At 40.0% G+C, this 20,935-nt stretch overlaps 1 protein-coding gene across 10 annotated transcripts in view; it reads right to left on the bottom strand.

The window, feature by feature from the left end:
• RYR2 (ryanodine receptor 2) overlaps nt 1-20,935 on the bottom strand; it is a 690,844-nt gene that overhangs the window by 645,973 nt on the left and 23,936 nt on the right. The window lies entirely within an intron of this gene.

Here is a 20,935-nt window from a genome sequence, read left to right on the forward strand (position 1 = left end):
CAGATTTGACTCCTTGGAGCCCAACGGCTTTTCTCAAAGTTGCCATAGATAAATCTTGGTGTGCTGTGGCTGAGCATATCTGTTTGAATTCTTATCCAGCTCATCTTTTGCTATGTTCAGAACAATGCTTCAGTAAGGAACTGAACTATTAATGTCATGTGACAGGGCTACTTTGGACCACCACAAACAGGCTGGATAATGCGATTTTGTAAACACCCGTGTGTTATTTATTAGATCCCCTTTACCAGTTTATTAGTACAGCGGCAGCCTTGTGCAGCAACATACGAGTGGATATAAATTTCCCCCTTAGCCACCTCTCTGGGAAGGGACAGAGTATGATCTCCTGATCCTGGAGCGTCTAGCCCCTGCCAACCTCCTCCTCCTCTTGTACTTAATTCCTCTCCTTTAACTGTTTCCAGCTGATGGGTTGATAGTTCTCATTAGCTCATCAGCCTTCTGCCTAATTAAGCCATTAAGCACTCATGTCCCCAGTAAGACCACTTCAGGGGGGAACAGCTAGTACCTTAGTGACCAGAGTGCTGGGTCAGCTCTAGACTCCAAGCACTCTATCGCGTCACAATAATAGAACATGCAATGCAATATTAAAATACATAACTGCTACTTCCCACAGGGAGGGGCATACCAGAAACAAAAAATTATAGCTAAAGTCTGTCATTTTAGCAGTGTTTTATCTCAGTAGTTAAACTATCCCTTGCCAAGTCATGCCATGGAGCAACTTAGCAATGTTTTATTTGAGTAGTTGAACTATCTATTGCCAAGTCATGCCGTGTACTTCCCATGAGCCCAGAAGACTTGAGAAGCAGCTATCCTTACACTCATACCACATTTCAGACTACATTTTCTTGAATTCTCATTATCCAGAGGAGAAGGAAGGGGCTTTTCTGATCCCTTCAGGAAAGGCATTCAATATGTAAGGGACAGCATGGAGGAAGGCAGGAATATGCTTGTGTAAGAAGATGATGTAACAGGGTGCGCTGAGTCATGAGCTGACTCAGTACCCTAACACTCAAATTCCCACTGATATAGCTTAATTGGGACCTACCTTGAAGATGAGTTAACAAGTGGAGATGCAGCTAAGGGGCTAATTAGAAGGGGTGACAACCTCAGCAGCTGGGAGCAGATAAATTGAGAGGAAGCAAGCCATAGAAGATGGGGGAAACAGAGAACCTGAAAGAAAGTGGAGGCAGGCACTGCTCCCTTCCCTAGAATCAAATGGGAAAGCTAGGTATGGAATGTTAATAGCACTACAGGTTGTAGCCTGCTGGAACAAAATAATAAAGCACAGAGGTGGTGAAGGAGACCTGGAATGGGTGTGGTCTGTACTTAAGGCGGGAGAGGACTCCCAGAGGGCCATTCTGTGACAAATGACAAATAGGCAAACACGAATAACAGCAGTGCAAGAGCAGAGGATGCAGTGGAGTGACATGATAAGAGTTTCTAATAAATCAGGCAATGATAGAGTTTCTGCTAGAATCCGTATTTACAATGATTTACTCTATAATGAGTTTTATTTTACCGACAGGGTTGAGAAAGTCACACTCCAGTAATTTATACTTTACCTTTCAACTAAAAAAAGGGGGACCAAAGCTCCTAGGACACTCGGTTGCTCATCTCTTAAGAACGCCCAATATCAAGCTGACCATACTTCACCAATCAGGAAGACAACTGTGGTAACTAATAATATAGTTTACTGAACAGCAATAATTTGTACCGTATACACTGCCAGCTCAGCATTTCAAAGTGCTTTACAACCTTTAGTTAATTAAATCTTACAACCACCCTGTGAGATGCATGTTGTTATCCCCATTTTACAAGTACAGCAAAGGTGCAAATAAGAAAATCCCCATATTTGACTTTTAAAAATGTCATGATTTTTCAAACCATGATTTTTGAATGCTTGGGGCTGGCAAAACTGAAAATGTAAACATTTCACTGGATCTCTAAGCATTCAGGGTTTTTCTGTGGAAGGTGGGAATTAGGGGCTTTCATCTCAGTTCGTAAGGAGCTCAAAACTGCTCGCTACTCATATCAATATAGCATATCCCCCTACTTACAGATGCTCTCACATACATTGCACAACTTCCCAAAAAAACCAGCTCCTGTTTTTCCTCTCTTTTCTTTACAATCTCTCCAGTGGGTGTCTCACTTGGTAGGATTATCTGTCCCATGACAGTGCAGTTAATTTTTCCCCCAGGTCAGACTGACAATGACTTTGGGAGAGGTTCATCTTCCTCTGCAATAGGGCTCAGGTCATTTGGTACGATTATCTGGGTATTTCTCACTTAATCAATTCCCTGCCCTTGCAGGAGCCTCAGGCATTGTGAACCTCTGCCTGTGGCCCATAACAGTTTAGTCTCCTGAGGGCTGTAATACTTTGGTCTAATTCTCATGAAGCAGCATGGGCTGTGGAAGTGCAGCGGGTGGCTGGATGGTTAATGGCCTCTGATGTACAGGCGGTCAGATTAGATCATCTGGTGGTCCCTTCTGGTCAAACTATATGACTATGATGCTATACACTGGAGCAGTAGGCTAATATACGTAAAACTGACTAGACCCAAAACTAACAGTCTGTTTTCATTGTCCACACACCTTTATGTAGGTACAAAAAAGGAAACACCACCATAAAACTTGAAAAATAAATTAGCTTTTTAAAATTCTTTCCTTACTAAATATCTGGGATTATTAACAACATTTGTACAGTAAAATGTTTAATATAAATATTTTAACCTGACATTCTGATAAATTTGTTTTTCATAATTGAATGTAGTTCATGAGAAATACACTAATACTAGGATGATTTATTAGGTGTCATATTTCCCAAATTAAAAGGATGCCAAAATGGTATGAAAGGAACAATATGCCCAGATAATGCTTTTTCTCTGGCTTAATCAGATAGAAAGGTTATACACCAGTAACTGTAGTTCTCCAATGTGGAATGAACTCCCACAACAACTAAAGACCATCGAAATCCTCACCACTTTCCACTCCAAGCGTAAGGTGAATTTCTTTGACCTTGCCTTCTCCACTATAAACACACAGCAGTAGGTATATTTATAAAAAAAACAAACACCTCTACGGAAACAAGACACTCCACAGCCCATGCTTCTTTCACTGAGCAGAGAATGAGAGAACAAACACCACATGACACATATGTAGTCATGTTATTTAATGCACTGCTGGAAGGTGCCCAGCTACTACGCTGATGAGCACAGTATAAAAGCCTATATAGAATAGAAAGTGTATTCTCTTTGCATAAGCACAGTCAAAGTATGCATACTGGTGCTGCAAAAATTCAGGAATCTTCTAGAAAGTAGTGCCCACTGAGGCCACACAAATGCTCACTTCCAAATTGAAATATTTGGACCTAAGCCTGTAAAAGGACCAGAGGTCCCTAAATTCCTCAGGTCCTTCTGCAAAACTTCAGACTTTTGATAAGAGCAGTTTCCAAAGACAAGGGAAAGGGGAGTGGGGTGGGTGAAACTGCAGAGACAATATATACAGAACAAACCTGAAATTTTCAAAACTGAAAGGTTTCTAGAAATTATTTTGAATAAAGCTAAAAATAATTCCTTTGCAAAGTCTATGGAACAAACAATGACTGCAATGTTATTTGCAAATATCTAACATTTTTCAAGCAGTTCTACTCAAAGTGGGAGATGGGGCACTTTCCATAAAAAATTAAATATATTCCTCTGACACAAAATTGTAAAAGCTGCAATTCAAAGATAAAAAGCATCACTGTTTATATTATCACAGGGGTTAATGACAGACTGTACAGAAGGCTTATGAGTAATGATAACCATGATGCCTTTATAACAGTGGAAATCCTACATGAGGAGTGCTCCTCCTTTTGGGACTCTCAGACAACTGCCCCAGAATGCTCTATGTTTATACCTCCTCTGAGAAAGTTATCCCTTATAACCTTGGTGTTAAGCAGAAGCCGTGTTCCTACTTAGCCTGTCTATAATTATAATTTAATCCTTTTATAGCTCATTAATTTGCACCTTCTTAGGGGCTGCAGGGAAAATAAACCTCTAATATTAGTCAACTGCTTAATTCTACAACCCCCTATACAAACACACGACCAATAACTGCAATTAGATGGAATACAGCTTTTTGTTACTGTTTTTATGGGATCTACAGTGAACTAACAGTTGGGTAACCTTACATAACACATTTTAAGTACAAGTCATCTGCAAGTGCGCTCTTGCATATTAAACACACTACATAGAATGGATACTTTAAGATGAGAAACATCCCTGTTGGGGTTTAATCTTCAGATTCCACCTTCATTTGGTATTTTTGCTCTGGTTAGAAACATTGTAAATTGCAGACCTGGTAGTATGGCAGCCAACATCCCTCAGAGTGGTTTTGGTTGCTTTTTCTTGACTCAGACATGTACAGTAACTAGTTCACATTTCAGTTGGATCAGATACGCTGGGTGATAACATCAGTGTTATTTCTGACCGTGAATAAAGCTGCCTATTGCAGACCCTTTCGGTTTTATTCCAGACTAGTAAAATCTGATTAAATTCCTGGATATTGATTATGCTGGTGTGGGGAAGGGGAAGAGATGAGAGGAGACTTTTGGAAAAGCATTCTCTCGCTGTATTTCAACAGAATTAAAGAGTCTTGATCCATCTGAAATTTAATGAAGGTGGCCTCCAAGTGGCAAAGAGAAATTCAATTTCAAATGCCTTAATCCAGCAGGAACACCTCTGTTGCTGAAGTTTCAAAGCTATGAGGGTCACCTATAAGTTATACTACTTTACCACAACGCATTGTAAGGTTGTATTAATACATTGCTCTAGCCTTTCATTATTTTCCACTGCTCAAAAAAGATGAAAAAAATCACATGTAGCAAACACTACATTTACCCTGTTTCATAGTTACCCATTGCTAACAGAATGATCACATTATAGGAATTAATTATTGATACTGGAAATATTTCATCCAAAATCATCCACAATATGGATAATATATAAAGGCAGTTACTGTTTTAGAGACCCAGAATCTGATCATAACAAGGGAATTTGGTGTTTGACTTTTAGAGTGAAAACTCAGATTTAATTATGCTGTCACCAAATATCCTGTATTTCATATGACTACTACTTCAGGGGTAAGGTTTGTTCCCTTGATCCCTCTGTAATGTTTACAGATTATAGATTTCGTAGAGTTTAAAGGCCAGATGGGACCATTAGATCATCTAGTCTGATCTCTTTATCACAAATCATTAAATTTCACTAATTACCCCTATATGGAGCCCAATAATTTTAGTTAGACTAAAGCATTTCAGTCCTCAGGAGACTAAACTGTTGAGTGCCATAGGCAGAGAACAGGAAGGACTGAGTTGCTACCAATGCTCAAGGCCCCTGTGATGGGAGGAAATTGATTAGATGAGATATACCCAGATGTTATAGTATATATAGGCTACCCTGATATAACGCAACCCGATATAACACGAATTCGGATAGAACGCGGTAAAGCAGCACTCCCAGGGGGGCAGGGCTGTGCACTCCAGCGGATCAAAGCAAGTTTGATATAACGCGGTTTCACCTATAACGTGGTAAGATTTTTTGGCTCCCGAGGACAGCATTATATCGGGGTAGAGGTGTCGTATGTTTTGAGTGTGATCAGGGCAGACTGCTTCCCAGCCTCCTTAAATTGGTGTTCCATATATTTACGGAATACAGATCACAAGCAGGAAGAAGGATTAAACAAGTTCATCTTTAGTCTAACATAAAAATTATAGGCTACCTTGATATACATACACAGGAAACATAGGGAATAATAAAAACAGTTGATGAACTATTATGAAACATGAAACAAATATTTTAGGCATATTCAAGAAAACTATTCCAAAATTTACTTATTACCCAAAAAACATCTTAGATCACCTTGGAAACATCATCTGGGAATTTCTCCCATTTTTATTCTCTTAGGTATTCTTAGGACTAATAAATCCAATCATTATTAGGCAACTCAGGATGTTCCATCTGAAGATATTTCCCTTACCCCAGATAATCAGACAATTCCTCAGTCTGGCTTTCAGATCTAAACTGAAACTTGTGAGATGTTAGTTTCTAGTTAAATAGTACATGGCATGTGCATCCATGTGTTTCCATGGAGATGCCATCTTCAGATTCTGCAGCATGCGGTTAGAGCCCTTCTGCATCCCACTCACCAACACTTAAAACTTGAATATGAATGTATCAATTAGCTCACTAATTTCCTTCTGCTTTTTAATCAAATAATTTCATTTAAACTATGATGCTACTTGAGGATCTACATGCTCCTGCCACCTCTCAGCAACCAGAGGCCAAACATTTCCCTCTGTATTGTAGATGTACATTTCATAAACTATAAAGACATAATAGCCATCCTTTTACATCAGTTTTAGCAATTTTTTCTCTTAATTTTTTTTTTTAATTTTTGTAAAACAGTGGCTTCCTGAAGTGAATCTTCTGTTTCCCAGTTCTTTTGTTTTATTCAGAAATGTCATGAATATAGGACAGTAGTATGAATTTTATTGTTTTAAATTAAGTATTACAGCTCCATACTGTTGGGCTACCATTAAAAACCACTAAATACCAAGGCCCAAAAAGCAAAACACCTCAAAATTGGTAGCAGGAAAAAAAATGACAAGATTTGGCAATATACAAATATAAGGTTTCTGGACTTTGAGTAAAGTAAAAATCCCCTGACAAACTTGTGTTTGCAGAAGATAAGCAATGTTGACATTAAAGAATCATAGTGTGCTCTCCAAACCTCTTCTCCCTGCCTCCTAATAGATTAAGGGGGAAGACAATAGACATATACCAATTTATAATCTTAAAAATGAAGGAATGACAATGATAAGATTAAAAGCTATTAGCTATATTTTGAATAAATGGTAATTATGGATACTGAATAAGTATAGATAAACTAACATGTAGGCTAAGCCCTTTCCTGACATGAGTGTTTTTGCCCATTTTTCTTTGATATAATGATATTATTGCTGGCAATATAAGTAATGTGTCATGTTGGAAGATGTAACCAAGAAGTACAAACATTTAATGATAAATAACACATACACCCCTGCAATTCTTAGGGAATCATCCAGACCAATAAGGGGTTCTGTCACCACCTGCCTTCATAACTTTCAGTGTCTTAATGTATGCTGCTGTGATTCAGTTCTCTGACACCAGTAGCCAGCCTACAAGCCTAAGGTCCCACCATGGCTTCCACCCTCCTAGTTATTTCTTGCAGTTTGACCTCAAAAATCCCTTCTGGTCCTGAGCCCCCCCCAAAATCCATCTCCCCAAGTTCTTAACTACCAGACACCTGGACTTTTTCTCTCTGGTTCGTCACCCACAAAAGTGTGAAATCTGCTCCCAATTATCAGTTCACTTTGGCACACACATTCTACACAGTTTGCACAACCAAGACCTGCTTGAGATAAAAATAAACAACATTTTACTTACTTCAAAAAATCATGGATTCAACAAAGCAAACAGACAAGTTACACAGAAAATAAAACAAAGATGCAATCTCAGGCTTTAGTTCTATATTAGCTAAATTCTCTTTTCTAATACAAGCTACCTATTGCCTCTGAACAGTTTCCGAGCATGCCATTGGTCCTAGGGGATCCGGAACTTCACAGACAACACCCTGCCTCCAGTTTCTGGGAAGGCTCCACTTCAAATCCCCTTCCTTTTAACAGGATTTGCAGGGGTTCTTTCCCTTTTTCTCAGACTATGGCAATTCATGGTTACACAGAGCAGGAAGGTTTCCCAGAGTGGAGTTTTCTTTTCACTTTCAAGTTGTTTCAGTGTTTTCCCATTAACTTAAATGGTCCACCATTGTCTCTCCCTGACTGGACAACACTACGTGCTTGGAGCTAATTTCCTGTAAACACCTGGCCTGGGAGCTTGCCTCACCACACTGTTGTGAGATGCTGCTGCACTTGCTCTATAGTTACAAATTACAATTTTCCACACATATAACACCCATACATTCATAACCATAACTGGTATACATAACTCCGAATGACCATCAAGTTCAGGACATTACAAGCTTTCATAGAAGACCTTATTTGACATATATTTATACACAATAATATTGCAACCAGTTGATCCAATTGCTTATTGTTTGGGTTCAGACCCCCCTCCTTCACCCCCATTCTCCCTCCATCTTTGCTACCTTGTATTAGATTTTGACACTTTGTGGGGAAGGTGAGTGGCAGGAAGTGGCCCAGGGAGGCAACTTCAAGGCACTCCAGGGTGTTTAGCATTGTTGCCTCTCACAAGGCCCTGAGCTGGAGTCTGGTGGAGTAGGAGGACCTGGGCTTTCCTACCCCCACCTTTGTTATGGAAAGAATGAAAAATCCTCACTTCCATCTGCCCTTCTCTCAGAAGTAAGGAGTGGGTAGAGACTCTGAACACTTTGCGGATGGGACGGGCCACGCACAAGGGCCAGTAGATGGACTGAAGGCCTTTCCAATCACAAGGGCTTAGGACCCTATATATTCCTTGGGAATCTGTCCAGGGAGGGGCAGGACTAAATCAGTGACCCAACCAGAGGCCAAGTCAATGCCCACCAAGAGGCAGACCATTACAGGGGTAGTAACTGTCAGTGAGAGACAGCAGAGATAGGGCGAGTGCCCAGTGACCCAACCACTAGGTGACACCGCCAGTGAGCCCAGCCCATCACAGCATCTTAGGATCACATTAGCTCTTGTGACTACAGTGTCACACTAGGAGCTCATGTTTAACTGATTATCCACCACAACCCCCAAATCTTTTTCAGAGTCACTGCCATCCAGGATGGAGTCCCTGATCTTGTCGGTATGACCTAAATTCTTTGTTCCTAGATGTACACATTTACATTTAGTCGTATTAAAATGCATATTGTTTGCTTGTACCCAGTTTACCAAGCAATCCAGATCGCTCTGAATCAGTGACCAGTCCTCTTCATTGTTTACTACTCTCCCAATTTCATCAGTGATTTTGTTTTCTTCCAGGTCACTGATAAATGTTAAAAAGCATAGGGCCAAGAAGCAATCCCTGTGGGACCCACTGAAAACACATCCATTTGATGATGATTCCCTGTTTACAATTACATTTTGCAATCTATCAGTTAGCCAGTTTTTAATCCATTTAATTTGTACCATGTTCATTTTATATTTTTCTAGATTTTTTAATCAAAATGTTATGCAGTACCAAGTCAAACTACTCACAGAAGTCTAAGTAGATTACATCAACGCTATTACTTTTATCAACCAACCTTGCAATCTCCTCAAAAAAAAAAAAAAAGGATATCCAGTTGGTTTGATAGGATCTATTTTCCATAAACCCATGTTGATTTGCATTAATTACATTGCCCTCCTTTAATTCTTTATTAATTGAGTCCTATATCAGCCGCTCCATTATCTTGCCCGGGATAGGTCAGACTGACACGCCTATAATTATACAGGTCATCCCATTTACCTTTTTAAATACTGGCACAACATTAGCTTTTTTCCAGTCTTCTAGAACTTGCTAGTGCTCCAAGATTTATTAAAAATCAACATTAGCAGTCCAGTGAGCTCCTCAGCCAGCTCTTTTATAACTCTTGGATGCAAGTTATTTGGACTTACTGATTTTAAGATGTCTAACTTTAGTAGCTGCCGTTTAACATCATCCAGAGATACTAGTGAAATGGAAAAAGTGTTATCACCATATGATTAGACTACATCAACTGGGTTTCCCCCACACAGACACACACTGCTGCCTTTTCTGCATTATTATTGATAATTCTATCATTTCTATCTAGTAATGGACCAATACCATTCTTAGGATTCTTTTTTGTTCCCAATATACTTAAAAAACTCTTCCTTATTGTCCTTAACTGCTGGCCCTTGATTTTTCCTTGTGTCCCTTTTTCTTCCCTTATCAATATTGTACAAGTTCCTAGCTTCTGATTTATATTAATTATCATCAACTTTCCCTTCTTAATTTATTTATATATAGATAGATATAGATATATGTTTGTTTATATTTTTTAAAGCTGCCTTTACTTAACCTCTAAACCAAGTCGGTTTTTTAACCCGTATGACCTACTTGAGTATAGGCCTGCGGTTTGGAGGGGAGGGCATTTTCTGGATTAAATTCTTTCTTCCAGCTGATTCAACTCATAATTGTTTTCAGTTTCATGAAAGCTCAAAGCTCCCCAAGTCACATCACATTAGTGACTCCACCTTTTCTCACATCACTCCCTACACCTGGAAAAGCCTCTCTCTCTTTCTCTGCAAGACATAAAAACTTGTTCTCCTCCTACAAACCCTTCCTACAGACTCACTTTTCTGTGCTGTATTTCCATTACTGACCTAAAAGATTCATGGATGCTATTTTAAAATAAAATAAGGGAATACAGAGTGCATGTGACATAAACAGCTCATGATCACAATATGAACCAATACGTGAAATGGAAAAATACACGTTCCATATATACATACTGACTTTTCACTTACAAAAATAGAGGATGACAACTAACTGCATTCAAAGTAGGGCCAAGATCAGGTAATACACAGTGAAAGCTTTGTCACTGATTTCAGTGGGTACAGACTCAGGCTCCAATAGCATGGTGGTAAAATTGTGAAGTGAAGAAATTATCAATATTGACATACAAACCCTGACTTGAATAATTCTGTATTCAGATATCCTGCAAATACAAGAAACTCTAGAGTGACATTCAAATATTAGTGCAAGGAAGTTAAACCTGATACAGCAGAGGACAGCCAATAAAACAGCATTGGGATTGGAGTGATAAAATCATTGTCAAGTTGTTTAGCTTGGCTCACGACCATGAGTGCAGACTGTTAAGAAACAGGGCACAAACCACAAACTGGTTGTGAGTTCTCTCCTTAGATTTCACCAACCAAGAATCAAATGTGAACTCCTCAAGCATTATAATAACCTTAACGTGGAGTACCAGGCAGTCCCCTGGCGCACTCTGGTCTATCTTGCCACCCAGGCAAGACTGTCTTTATGACCAATCGTCCCTGACACTAAAAGTCACAATATTCAGGTTACTCCCAGTCCCAAAGGACCAATCATTTACCCCCAAGTCAATTGTATCTGAGATCTCTCACATAGACAATACTTTCTGCCAATCCTATAATAAACTCACAAGATTTATTAACTAAGAAAAAAAATGAGAGTTATTTGGTTAAAACAGGTAAACATACACACACAAATGAGTTTCTGTCTCAGGTTTCAAAAGACAATAGAAGCTGCTGTAATATGAAAGCTCAGCTAATCCCTTGCTTATTCTTAGAAATATTGTCCTCTCCAAATTCCAAGCAGCATAGTAATACAGTTCCTTCTGGTCAGGCATTTTTATTCCCTTCCCTCCCTCCCCCCCCCCCCCCCCCCCGAGTTCAAACTGATGGAGCAAGTATCAGCACCTGTCTCCTCTTTGGGGTGTGGGGGGAAGGAGCATCAACAAAGTATTTGTCCTTTGATGTTTCACAATGGCTCGTTTGGATTCAATGAGCCTTCTTGTGTACAGGACCAGCACTTTACAGTAATTAATGCTTCTTTCCTGTTTGCTGAGTTACCCAATTACAGAGGTTTACAATGCAAATATTCAATATCACTTTATACCATGGGCTACAGATGCTACAAATGAGATCAATACATGCAGCATCCTACAAGCGTTTCATGAACAATAAACACATTCTTATTAACTTAACGTTTTAAAAATCTATTTTAACAATGCTAACATACAGGTGAGCCAGACTGGTTTCCAGCTATGCATTTGTCAGTGTTTAGAGAGGCCTAAGGGCCTTGGCATTAGCTAGTACCTGGTCTGCCAAAGTCACAATCATGGTCACATTTTATGGCTTCAATTTAATACTCTTCCCACAGTTCAAAATGATAGCAGGAGCGTATGATGATCGTCTTTTGGAAAACCAACACAAAAGTTACTATAATCAATATATTTTAAAAAAATCCGAACTATCATGACGACCGACCACCAACAAATTAACTCTCTGATTCTTTAAATGCTCACGCAGGATTGGTGTTTGAATGATTTTTTCATTTTGGTTTGGTTTTTTTTCCATTACAAATTATGATCAACTACAAAAGAAAATCTTGCATCATATCACAAGTAGGTGGTCATCAGCGCCTTCTGAGTGGTACATCACGCCAGCGCTGACAACTTCTGGGTCAGCTGGCACTAGCACTTACACTGCTTTTAGCACAGAAGTAGCTTATCTCTGCTGGAGAACAGATAGAAATTTTGCAGTGTAGCCACACCCTTAGGCTTTCCCTACACTACGCTTTTTTCTACCAACTTCCCATTGCTGCTACCACCCATATAGCGCTGCCAAAGGGAGTGCTAATGCAGGCGTTAGATCCCTGGCAGCTCCTGGCATTTTAAACAAGTGACGGGGTTCAATTCTTAGTCAATGCAGCAGCATATACTTCTTATTTAAGGGGTGACTTGATCACAGTCTTTAAGCCCTTCCATACAGAATAAATAATTGACAGTGGGCTCTTTCTTCAAAGCACACAAAGGTATAACAAAGTCCAATGGCTGGAAGGTGAAGCTATATAAATTCAGATTGAAAATGAGGTGTAAATATTTTACAGTGAGGGCAATCAATCATTAGAACAATTTAACAATGCGGTGGTAGATTCTCCATCACTGGTAATTTTGATTAATCCAGATTGGTTTAATTAAATTAGATTAAGATTGGATGTTTTTCTAAAAGATATGCTCTAGTTCAAACAGCTATTATTTCCGGGGAAGTCCTATGGCCCCTGTTATCCAGGAGGTCAGTCTAGATGATCACAGCTTTCTCTTCTGGCCTTAGAGCCTATAAATCTATGCACCTTAGCAGCTCTGCAGCTGCCTCCAGGAGCCCTTCCCTCAGTCTTACATGTCCCTACTAATTCACAGCAATAGGTTGGAGCAGACTTTTAATTACACAGCTAGATTAGCCATATATACACGTGCAGTGAATCCTTCTTTGGGCACATACTTCACAAGGTTAGCAGAACAAACAAGCAAAAGCAAACAATCCACTGTGTATGATCAATACATGATTTTCAAAAGCTCATAACTCAGTGCAATCAACACCAATTGTCTCTGGAACAACCGATGTTATGCATCATCAGCGATGGCTATTTTCAATGCCCCCTGCTAAGTTTGATGTTTACAAAGGAAAACAGTATCTAAAAATAACCGCACTATATCATTGCTCTAACTCAGGGATCGGCAACCTTTGGCACACGGCCCGTCTGGGAAATCCACTGGTGGGCCAGGACGGTTTGTTTACCTGCAGCGTCCGCAGGTTCAGCCGATTGCAGCTCCTACTGGCTGCGGTTTGCCATTCCAGGCCAATGGGGGCTGCGGGAAGCGGCACAGGCCAAGGGATGTGCTGGCCGCAGCTTCCCACAGCCCCCATGGGCCTGGAACGGCGAACCGCGGCCAGTGGGAGCTGCAATCAGCCGAACCTGCAGACGCTGCAGGTAAACAAACCATCCTGGCCTGCCAATGGATTTCCCAGACGGGCCGTGTGCCAAAGGTTGCCGATCCCTGCTCTAACTGTACTGACAGTTCTGGGGCCTGACCCTTATTCAGAAACAATTAACATTGGACTTCAGTGGGAGTTTTGGTTCAGTATGGAGTGCAGAAGTAGGCCCAACATGTGGGGAAATTGTTAGTTTCTCATTAATTAGGTTCGGAGTAACTCTGCTGTAGCTTACCATACAACAGCACAGCATTTGTTACTAAGGGAAAATTTCATACAGTGGAGGAAAATTCAGCTTTGTAAATTTCAAGTGTAACATTTCACCTAAGCACCCTAGTCACTTCTTAGCCAGAGGAACCGGTACATTTCTCCTTTTATTCTTAAATCAAAGCTGACTTTAGGCTTCCAAACTTTATAACTATTTATTTACGCAGACTGACCTTTGCCTGCAGTGGTAACCACCAAATTCATTTTGTTTCCAGTGCAAAGAACAGAGTTCTCTGCTAGTCACAAGAGTTCTATACATAACACAATCTAAAATAGTATCACAGAAGACAAATTTCACTGCTATGAACCTTTTTCCCTACTGCCCTCAATAGCAGCCATTGGCTATTATCCCTATATGTTTACTTTCCTTGAATTCAAAGTAGCGTACAAGTTATAATAATTTACATACTCTGCTAAGATGCAATAATCTAAAATAGAAAAGCTAACCAATTTCTGCAAACAGAATTTCTTCAATGCTAGTTGCTGCTCCACCAAATTCTCCAATTCTTAGAGAATCTATTTTAAATCTGTTATGCTATTGTTTCTAGAATGTGTAAAATCACCATAATAGAGCCACTAATGGTCAATTAGTATTTTCATTATGACCTCCCTCAGACACGCACCATTTAAAAAAATATGTACTTTATGTTGTGACCTTTTCAAAATACATCAAGTTTAACCTTGGAATTGTATTTGCTAGCCCCAAGACTTTAATGTGGAGTTTTATTCCAAAAACTGACTCTCTGAAAAATGACATCCTGGGTTCCATGTTTATTGCCTCTCAATGGCTCTAGGTCAGATGTGCCCATTTCACAACTAAAAATGCATTTTTTTTCCTTAACTGCCAGCCCTGCAAATCCAACCTATAATCCAAACATCAAAATGAGTTTTTTTCCTTCTTGTGCGTCCTCATCTCAAAAAAAATATACTGGCATTAGAAAAGGTTCAGAGAAGGGCAACTAAAATGATTAAGGATTTGGAACGGGTCCCATACGAAGAGAGATTAAAGAGGCTAGGACTTTTCAGCTTGGAAAAGAGGAGACTAAGGGAGGATATGATAGAGATATAGAAAATCATTAGTGGTGTGGAGAAAGTGAATAAGGAAAAGTTATTTACTTGTTCCCATAATATAAGACCTAGGGGCCACCAAATGAAATTAATGGGCAGCAGGTTTAAAACAAATAAAAGGAAGTTCTTCTTCACACAGCGCATAGTCAACCTGTGGAAGTCCTTGCCTGAGGAGGTTGTGAAGGCTAGGACTATAACAGGGTTTAAAAGAGAACTCAGATAGATAGATAGATAAATTCATGGAGGTTAAGTCCATTAATGACTATTAGCCAGGATGGGTAAGGAATGGTGTCCCTAGCCTCTGTCTGTCAGAGGATGGAGATGGATGGCAGGAGAGAGATCACTTCATCATTACCTGTTAGGTTCACTCCCTCTGGGGCACCCAGCATTGGCCACTGTCGGCAGACAGGATACTGGGCTGGATGGACCTTTGGTCTGACCCAGTATGGCCATTCTTATATTCTTATTAAGAACAACAAAGGGTCTGGAGGCCTATTTATGCCATCAGTCCTACAAGGGCAACTCCACTGTCCTCAGTTTATGCTCTCAGTGACACCAGTGCAATCCCATTTCCTTTTGTAGGTTTGCTCAGATGTCAGTAATTATAATTTAGTGAATAATTCCACTGATGGTACCAGAGGAATCCATGTCACTCTTAGATGCTTTGTCATATAGTGTAATTAAAAAACAAACTAAAAACCCTTATTATGCTCACTAAAGCCACTTATCAGAGTAGAACCTGAACTGGCCGTGGGGAAGTTTAGGCTTGAAATTAGATGAAGGTTTCTGACCGTCAGAGGGGTGAAATATTGGAACAGCCTTCCGAGGGAAACGGTGGGGGTGAAGGACCTGTCTGGGTTTAAGATTAAGCCAGATAAGTTCATGGAGGGGATGGTTTAATGGGAACATGATTTTAGTCAAAGGAACAGCGTGCCATAGTTGGTAAATAGTATAATGGCCAATGAGGGTCTGGCTGGAGAATCTTGCCTACATGCTCGGAGTTCTACTGATCGCCATATTTGGGGTCGGGAAGGAATTTTCCTCCAGGGTAGATTGGCAGAGGCCCTGGAGGTTTTTCGTCTTCCTCCGCAGCATGGGGTGGGGATCGCTAGCTGGAGGATTCTCTGCTAATTGAAGTCTCTAAACCACAGGATTTGGGGACTTCAACAGCAGAGTCAAGGGAAAGGGTTGGGACGGCTTTGTGGCCTGCGTCATGCGGGAGGTCAGACTAGATGATCATAATGGTCCCTTCTGACCTTAAAGTCTATGAGTCTGAGTCTATGAACCTCATTTTAATTTCTTTTTTGGGGAAAGTCCATTTTCTCCCACACCATATTCTTATTGGAAATGCTAAAATGTTAAGTATTATACCTTTCCCTCTCCCACATTTCATCAACAGTATCCCCTTTTCAGTCCTCTCAGGGTACGTCTATAGGGGATTAAAAACCCATGGCTGGTCCGGGTCAGCTGATTCGGGCTCCAGGGCTGAAAAATTGCTGTGTAGAGTTTCAGACTCAGTCTGGAACCTGAGCTATGGGACCCTTCAAGGATGGAGGGTCCCAGAGTTCGGGGTCCAGCCAGAGCCCAAACATCTACATGGCAATTTTCAGCCCTGAGAGCCCGAGTCAGCTGACCTGGGCCACTCATGGTTATGCTGCAGGGCTTTTATCCCAGTGTAGATCTTCCTTCAGTTTCTCCTCCTTGGATGGATAGGAAAGGGTGCTGAGAAAACACCCTCCCCTCCCAGCAAGGATGCTCCCTTCCCTTTAGGAGCTACTCAGTTCAGCTCCCTCCCATTTCACTTAACAATGATGCCAGTTGTGGGAAAATTAGAACTACCCTGTAACTGCAGAAGGTGGGAAGGAGCGGGAGCCTTACATGCAGGCACTATCCTTCACTCAGCAGTTGATGACAAAGCTTAAGAGAGCTTCTGCCAGCAATAATTTGAGAAGTTTGCCCAAAACAAGGAATTCTTGTATGAAATCCTTCTGATTCAACAGTAAGTGCCTAGCCTTTCTTTGATTGCCCTTTCAGAGTCAGCGTAAAGTAGATGAATATAAATCTGCCTTAAAGGGAATCTAGCTGTTTAGCCTTTGAACAACAGATGTTTTCTCTTTGTTCAGATGTTTTCTGAGTGTGCTATAGAAGCCTGCTTAATTTGTCTCTGCATAATGTACAGTAGATATATTCAATTAATAAATTAGTAAATTCTATTCTTCATAATTGCAAATGTAATTTTCATCCCAAGAGGCTGGCAGTAAATAGTATAATCTTGATTTGGTGGGCCTACTGTATCTTGGATAAAGGAGAGACAGTTGATATTATTTATTTAGACTTTCAAAAGATCTTTAATAAAGTCCCCCACAAGAGGTTATTAAGGAAACTAAGTAATCATGGGATGACAAGTAAATCTCTCTCATGGCTTAGAAACTAATTAAGAGGAAAAAAACAAAGACTGGGAATAAATGTTCGGGTTTTGTCCTGGAAGGAATTTAATAGTGGGGTGCTTCAAGAATCCCTGCTAGGACTACTATTGTTTTACATATTTATTAATGATCTGGAAAAGGGAGTGAACAGTCATGTATCAAAATTTGCTCACAGGATAAAACATATGCTATGTTGCTGTAGCTGTGAAGAAGAGCTCTGTGTAAGCTCGAAAGATTGTCTCTTTCACCAACAGAAGTTGGTCCAGTAACAGACATTACCTCACGCACAAAATAAAATGTAGATATTTAAGACAGCCAAGACTAGAGAAGACTACCAAGAACTGCAAAAGGACCTACCTTGTCAAACAAGATACTTGTACAACATTTCAACAGACAGTGTATCAGTGTCGATATATGCAGAGTTGCACAATGGAAGGAATAATATGAACCATTCATACTTGTTGATGGCTTCTAAAATTAACTGTAATCACTGAGAAAATAGACCCAGGCTTCACTGCAGCCAATTTAATTAAAACACCTGCTTAGTACACAGCAGTGGTCAAAAACCAGCAGGAAAACAAAAATAACTAGTAATCAACGCCTAGCTCTTACATAACATTTGTGTCTATCAATCTCCAAGCAAGATTTTCATTCCTATTTTACAGTTGGAAAAGCCAGCATGCAAAGACTGCAGTGATCTGATTAGGGCACACAGTATTGTCATGGCAGAGCCAGGAGTTATGGGGGTGCTGTTTGCAACTCCATAGTTAAGGTTGAATTCCTTTTTTTTTGCACTTAAAGCAGAGATTCAACTTCTGTTATGTATGAAAAATACAGTGCATCCTCCCCAGATTTACAATGAGGCTCTACCTCAATGGTCCAAATTTCTTAAGTAGCAAGTGGGGTGGGATCCTTTTGCCTCGCCCACAATTGAGCCTCACAACTTACTTATAGCCTGCTGGGGGGAATTAATTTCTTGCAGCTGCCTGAGCTCCACTATCCTGCAAGACCCTACATTCAGAGAAGGTCAATGTGGTCCTTCCCCTCATCAGAGGGAGAAGGTAAGCCCCTTTCTGACCAGCCTCTTGATGAGATCCATACACCTCGCAACCAAGCCAAGTGTATGCTTGGTTTGTCTGTTTTTTTATAAGGAGTGGATACTCTATTTTACTACTCACATCTTTTTAGCTTAAAAAGAAAAATTAATGCTGAGAATTTGCTGTTAAAAATCAATCTATATTCAAGTGCGGTAGTTTAGGAGCAATCATTCATTACTCATTACATTCTACACGTTTTACACTTCCCTCTTAGAAAAAGAAATTACCATTTTTTTTCTTGATTTTGCAAGGTCTAAGACTATAAAATTATAGTCTCCTCTGGGTAGCCTGGTTAGCACTAACAAAGCAGTGCCAACTGAGCAGGGTAGCTGATGGCATAGAGCTATATCACATCAGTGCTGCAGAATCGCTAATTCCACCAATCCAAAGAGAAAGAAAAGAAGTCAGGTTACTGAAAACCCTTTGAAAGGCTCAACAGATGTGACGGAACCCTAAAATAACAATACTGTAAGCTTAAATAGAGTTAACAAGGAAAATAATAAATAAAAAGTTTTGCAAATTCATTTTTCTGTGAGAAATGTCTTCTGTTTTAAAACAGTATTAAAGCTAACAATGGCTGCAGGTTGCACTGTGTAACTTCTTAGGTTTCACTTCGACCTTCCCTATCATTACATCAGCTAGTCTTCAGTGATATCCTCTGACCCTGTCCACTAACCTGATCATTGTTGGTTTATTAGCTAGCTGGGAGGCTGTGATAAGTGATACTTGTATTTTGGTTAATATCACTTTTCACAGCACAATTAGTAGCTAGCTGGAAGGCTGTGATAAGTGATAGTAACAAACATACAAATATCACTTTTTACGGCTACAGAGAGTCTTGTAGCACATTTAAGACTATACATCTTTTAGTCTTAAAGGTGCCACAAGACTCTCTGTTGCTTTTTACAGATCCAGACTAACACGGCTACCCCTCTGATACGTGACACTTTTTACAGTATAATTTTTATTACTGAGTCCACAAAAAAACCCTACATAAAGAAATTACAACAATTTGGATGTGTATATGTGCATATTTATATGCTTTTCCTAAAATTAACTAAGTATTTTAGAACAAAAGTGTCAGTGCGGTCACCAGTGAGAGTTGGTGGCCGCACTCTGAGGCCACCAAAAATTTTGTTGTGAGAACCCCTGAATTCTAATCAACCATTCTAGGGATCAGCAGTACAGCTCCAGTGCCTTCAACTCCCACTGACTTCATAAAGCCATTTCTACACTACCACTTATGTTGGCAAAACTTACGTCCCTCACGGGTGTGAAAACACACCCCTGAGCGACATGAGTTTTGCTGGCATAAACAGTATTGTGCACGACGCTATGTCATCAGGAGAGCTTCTTCCCCCGACATAGCTACCACTGCTTGTTACAGTGGTTTAATTATGTCGACAGGAGAGCTCTTCTGTGCCACGGTAAGCTTGCTAGAGTAGACATGACCAAAGACACTTAATACCACACAGGAGTGCTCAGCACCTTTCAGGATCAAGTCCTGACTGAGCAAAATGTCTTATTTTAAAAGTATACAATTAAAACAAATGTTCTTATAGAAGAACAGTATTTTAGCATACAAATAGAGACAATGCAGTACTTCAGGGAGATTCCTAGGATGACAGCAATTCTCCTTCCTTCCCAAAAAAAGAGAACAATTATCCAAAGGGGTGTGCTACATAATCTTAAACCGGCAGTCTATTAAGACCCAAGTACTGTGTGGCAAATTCAAGCATCCAAGAAATAACTTAGTTAAAGATTTTTTAAAGAAACCTTTAGCAGTGCAGTATAGGTCTTTGAAACTAACTGTGCAAAGCTGAGGACTATCTTTTTAGTTGCTTGCTCAGGGTAAATATTAATATTTGTAAAGGTCAATGCACCAATAGTACAGAAAATGGGCCTCTCCTGTTGTATGCATTTAGGCTAAGTTCATTGTAGATAGCTGCAGTACAACATTCAGTGCTTCATACTTTTAGGGCCTGGTTATGCCTCTGTTAAAGTCAATGGGAGTTCCGCAATTAAGTGGGAACAGGATCAGAACCTTAGAATCCTCAGTGACCATAGTGGGCCCTAGATGGTTTGCAGCTCTAATTGGCAAGAGGATGTGTGTGTTATAATCAAGGGCAGCTTTAAACTCCTTTGAAGGATCACCTCCAATTCATAAGTAAATAAAGCTGTACCCTAAATATCTCACAGTCAGAGTCCATCAATCTGGGTCATATGTAATGCTTAGTGGATACAGAGTAGATTGTTTGACTAGATATTAAACTACAATCGATTAATTTCAGTTAGGACTGCTAATAGAATTTAAGCCATGAGGTGAAGAGCCAGTGTTTTACTTGCAACCAATGTGCACTATGACTTTGTAAAACAGAATTTCTTACAGGCCTATGGCCAACAATCACATGGTATCATCAATATTTTTTTCTTAGCCTTTTGCTAATGAAATATTCCCCTACAGTGTATTAAACAAGATGTTACATAAACCTGCCTGTCTTCTACATTTTTGTTAAATTATCTCTTCTCAGTCAGTAAGAAACAGATCCAACTAG

This window comes from Trachemys scripta, chromosome 3 (assembly GCF_013100865.1).
Source record: "Trachemys scripta elegans isolate TJP31775 chromosome 3, CAS_Tse_1.0, whole genome shotgun sequence".
In the NCBI taxonomy this organism is placed as follows: domain Eukaryota; kingdom Metazoa; phylum Chordata; order Testudines; family Emydidae; genus Trachemys; species Trachemys scripta.